Source organism: Callorhinchus milii, unplaced genomic scaffold (genome assembly GCF_018977255.1).
Source record: "Callorhinchus milii isolate IMCB2004 unplaced genomic scaffold, IMCB_Cmil_1.0 Scaffold4, whole genome shotgun sequence".
In the NCBI taxonomy this organism is placed as follows: domain Eukaryota; kingdom Metazoa; phylum Chordata; class Chondrichthyes; order Chimaeriformes; family Callorhinchidae; genus Callorhinchus; species Callorhinchus milii.
The window spans coordinates 13769713-13774385 of NW_024704745.1; the positions used below are offsets into that span (position 1 = coordinate 13769713).

The following is a 4673-nucleotide window of genomic DNA, read 5'->3' on the forward strand; positions in this document are numbered from 1 at the left end:
TGAATGTCAGACTTTATGCCTTCCACGACCCAACGTTGGGATTCAACTTACAACCTTAAGACCCAGAGGTGCGAGTGGTACAAACTGAGCCAGCCTGACCCACAATGTCAATGTAAGACATCCATTGTAATATCTGATTGCTGTGACAATTTGTAACACATTTGCAAATCAGCAATATCATCCTTGAATATAATCAAGGATCTCAAATCATTCTTTCTTCTTGTTCTATATGGTGCTGCATAAATACGATATATGAGTCATATATACCTGTGCCATGGTCCATATCCATATTTTCCCATAACCTACAGTTGGTAGCACTCTCACCTCCGAGTCAGAAACTTGTGAGATCTTGAACTCACATAGTCTAGTTAAGGAAAGCAACAATGTCAACAATGTCAAAGAGCTGTTTTGGATGAGATGACTTTGACTGTAAGCAGGTAAGCTGATCTCGACCGATAGCCCTGATAGCCCTGTTAAAATATATTGACTATCACCTCGGGATATGTTGGTACATTTCAAACTGCAACCGAATGTTCCAGAAGGTTTGATCGTAACACGAAATGTCACAGAAACCAAACCCCAAAACTCAACAGTAAACACAGACAAAAAAAATAAAATATTTAAATAGTTATTCTGCAACATAAAATAAAACGTTTGGGTTTTAGCTTTCAACATTGAGGTCTGTTTCATTGCTGTGTGATCCATTGGACAGAGAGTATAAGAACCCTCTCCTTACATTTGGTATAGCCTCTTCCACTCCGGGAGGATGTCTCGAAGCATCTTCCACTTTGGGAAGATATCTCATCATTAACAATAACTTGCATTTATACAGGACCCTTCACGTATGGCAGTGTCTTGGAACGCTTAACAGTGCCAAAATCTGACACTGAGCGGGGGAGGCAGGAGGTGACCGTAAGCAAAGTCTTCACTTGTGATCTAAAAGAGGGGAAGCAGGGGGCAAAGCGGAGGGATTGGGGAGAGAATTCCAAAGCTTCAAAGCATAGTGGCTGAAAGTGTGGCCACTGGTAATGGAGCGGAAGGGACAAGGGTCAAGCAGCAGGCCAGAGCCAGCCGAGCGGAGGCAATGGGTGGTGGCATGGGGAGAAAGCAGGCCAGAAAGGTAGGGAGGTGCCAGGGTGTAGAGGATGATAGATTGTAGGTATCAGATTGTAGATATCACTGGTGGAGTTTGATGCTGGGCTGAGTGGAGAGGCCAAGTTCCTCTCGCAAGCAGGAAGGAGAAAATGGGAGAGAATAGGCATTCATGGTCTGTTTCATATTTTCCAGCATCTGGTGTCAGGATAGATTTGGCAGAGCCCTTGAAGTACTGTAAGTTAAGTTTTCTTCTCCAATATGACCTAAGTAAACACAGGTGAATAAAAAGGAGAGAATAATTGCAAAGGAGGGAGTTACTGGTAAGATCATACAACCACAACTTGTTCAGTAAAGTTGAAGCAAAAAATGTTATATGTGTTTCTGTAGGATTCGTGTGACCCACGAGGGTCAGTTTCTGCACTACATCTTCCCGTACCAGTTCCTTGACTCTTCAGAATGGGAATCTCTGCAACCAAATGAAGAAGGAAACTTTCGGGTACTGTAGTTCAGTTTTCTCGGCTTGCTTTTTGACACTTTTAATAATAATAATAATCCTTGCATTTGATATAGCGCTTTTCACATCAGGAGGACGTCCCAAAGCGCTTCACAGAACACACGGTAAAGTGAATTGACTGTATATTTGTGGGCGAACGCGGTGGCCAATTGCGCGCAGCAATGTCCCACAAACAGTCGTAGATTGAAAATGATTATTATTATTAGGAGTGTGGAGTAAGGAAACTTGCCCAAGGTTTCGCCCTCTGCCTGGAATTGAACTCAGGTCTCTCGCTTGCAAAGCGAGTGCTCTAACCACTGAGCTACAGGACTCCACATTTGATGCCAACACATTTAAAGATCTAACATATATCATGGCTTTCCTATTAAAATGTTTAACACTGTCATTCCACTTGATCATATACTCTGTGAAACATCTCAACGACGCAATATGGCGCTATATCAAATGCAAGAATTATTATTATTAATTTTGAATGTTGGTGGCCTGGTGGTATTGAGCATGCGTTTTTTTTTAATTGAGCGAACCATCTCCCAGGTCACTTCTGTTGCTGCACCTTGATTTGTCTGCTGGGAGATATGTGAGAGCTCGGTAACTTTCCTTTCCTTTCTATGTTCTGCTACGTTCCAGCTTCTCTCCTGCATTTCAATCCTATGGGGATGAAAAGAGAACATCTTGAGTAGCTCAGTTAATTGAACATAAGACTTGGGACTACAAAGTCCTCTGCTCAAACTTGTTAAGATCGATTGAAGAAGTTCCGGGGAAGTTAAGCGGAATTAATCTGTAGCTGATGTGCCTCTGGTGAGACAGTGCAGGCTAATCTGGTGTCAGCGAGGGTCTCAAAGCATCTGAATTTTGTAGATGAACTGACGGCAGAGACAGACTTTTGCTAAGTGACCTGGCGGAGGAGGAAGCTGTTTCTGCTCTTGGTCAAAGATCACTACATTGCACGCCTGTTTACTGTCATGCTCGGTAACGACATCGCAGACAAGCTTTACTCACTGATTGACAAGCTCTACTGCAGGGGTGGGGTCCGCTACGACATCCGACTGCCCAGTCTCTACCACGTACTGGCCCCTTCGGTCGAAGCTGAGAAGGAGAAACCCAGAGGTGGGGATAGACCACTGTGTGTTTCTTCGAGCTTCCAGGAGCCTCAGGAATCCCTCTTCAAAAAGCCGTGGCCTGACCACAACGATCTGTTTGGCGAGGATTCTACCAGCCTGGTTTTGGAAGACTTTGCAGATCTGAGTGGATCATTTATGGAATATACCAGTGAAAGGGAGTACATGAAATCGTGATCCAGTAAAAGTGATAAAATCCGCTCACTGTCCCATTCATGCGTAAGTACACTGCCTGCTTGAAAAGCTTACAACTACGCCTAAAAGATTTAACTAAGCCATCTCACTCGCTTTGGCCCCAGTGTTGCTGTGTGTGTGTGTGAGGTGGAGGGTAACTGGAAATGCTATGCCTGAGAAATTGGGAGTGAGGCATATTGTTAATATGAGATAGGGGAGATTAGTTTGGTAAAATATCACTGCTGTGACATTCGCACTTTCAGTATCCACATCCCTCAATCTCACTGATCTTGATGACCCTTCCTTATTTTTATTTTTTCGTTGAATTTAGAATGTAATGCTTGACAAATGCTAAAACATTTTTCGCTGTTGTGTGTTTTCTATGACTGTCCCCTCCACTCTCTGTGCTGGTTTTACTGGTCACCGCACTATTGTGCCTGTGTCCTCCTAGTGATGGAGTAGACCCGAAATACCGAATGAGTTATTCCAACACAATTTCAATAATACTTCAATTTGTTCTTGATTCAGGAGGCGAGGGTTGCAATGTTTGACAGCCTGATCAGGAAGCCATGATGGGAAACAAAAAAACAGATAAAGGGCTGCCATGTTTTGTTAGTATGAGACATGCGTTTGTCCCGTTTCCAGGTAATGTGTTTTATAATAATAAAATCACTTCCCCTGCAGCTTAATAAAATTATAACATCTTACGCTATTTATAGCGCTATATTTATTCAGTGGAAACCTCAAAACACTTTTTCAGTAATTACTGTTGTGCAAGGATTATTTTTGATCCAGTGGGTAGTGACACCAAAGGTGTCAAACTCCCAGCTGTCAACAACAAATTACATTTGAAGTCGGGAAGACGTCCCAAGGCGCTGGACAGTCAGGAATTTGGACCCGAGCTGGGTCGGGTTGATTATTCTGAGCTGATCCATCTTTTGGATAGGTGGCCACTCAGATGAGGAATTTGGAGATATAGTCTTTAATCTTTAAATTAAAACTGCTTAAAATGTGTTAGAAACATCTCTTCAATCTCCTGGCACCAAACGGTACATTGATTTCATCTGCTATATTGTTGCAAGAGAAATTTATTGCCCTTGAAATAAGTTTCCATTCTCGTTATTGTTTTTGGTACCTTTTACAGATTGATTTGGATTGTTTTTACACCATGTCTGGTTACTATTAAACTGACCTCTTTATAATCCTATTGTGGTGACAGAACAAAGGCATTTTGATTGAGCAATCAACAAACCTTTGGTATTTGATACCTTGACCAAATTCACCACTTTTACAGCTTGAATTCAGCTATTCTGAGCCACAAATTTGACTTGGACTTTTCCTGCAGCTTCGTTTTTAGAATAATAATCCTTGCATTTGATATAGCACTTTATCATATCAATGTTTCCAAAAAGTTACACAGCTTATTTGTAAGGTTTAGTGACTTTATTTGTAGTCAAATACGGCAGTCAATTTGTATGCAGGAATGTCCCACACACAGCCATGAATTGAATGATCATTTTTGTTATTTGGGAGATTATTGGCCAGGACACTGGGAGAAGGTCAACAACAACATCAACAAGATTGCATTTGTATAGCGCCTTTCACATCGGGAGGACATCCCTTCTCTTGTTGACTATTGCCATGGAGTCTGGATTTTGAAGTAGATTTTAAAAGGTTTTTTTTCAGATGTGCCATCAGTTGCCATCACAGTTGTGAAGACTGACCAAGATAACTTACAGCTGAAATGTAATGCAGATGCTAATCCTCCATCT

At 41.9% G+C, this 4673-nt stretch overlaps 1 pseudogene; it reads left to right on the forward strand.

The window, feature by feature from the left end:
* Positions 1–1028: 1028 nt before the first annotated feature.
* On the forward strand, positions 1029–2904 carry LOC103188666 (annotated as a pseudogene).
* The last annotated feature ends 1769 nt before the right edge of the window (positions 2905–4673 follow it).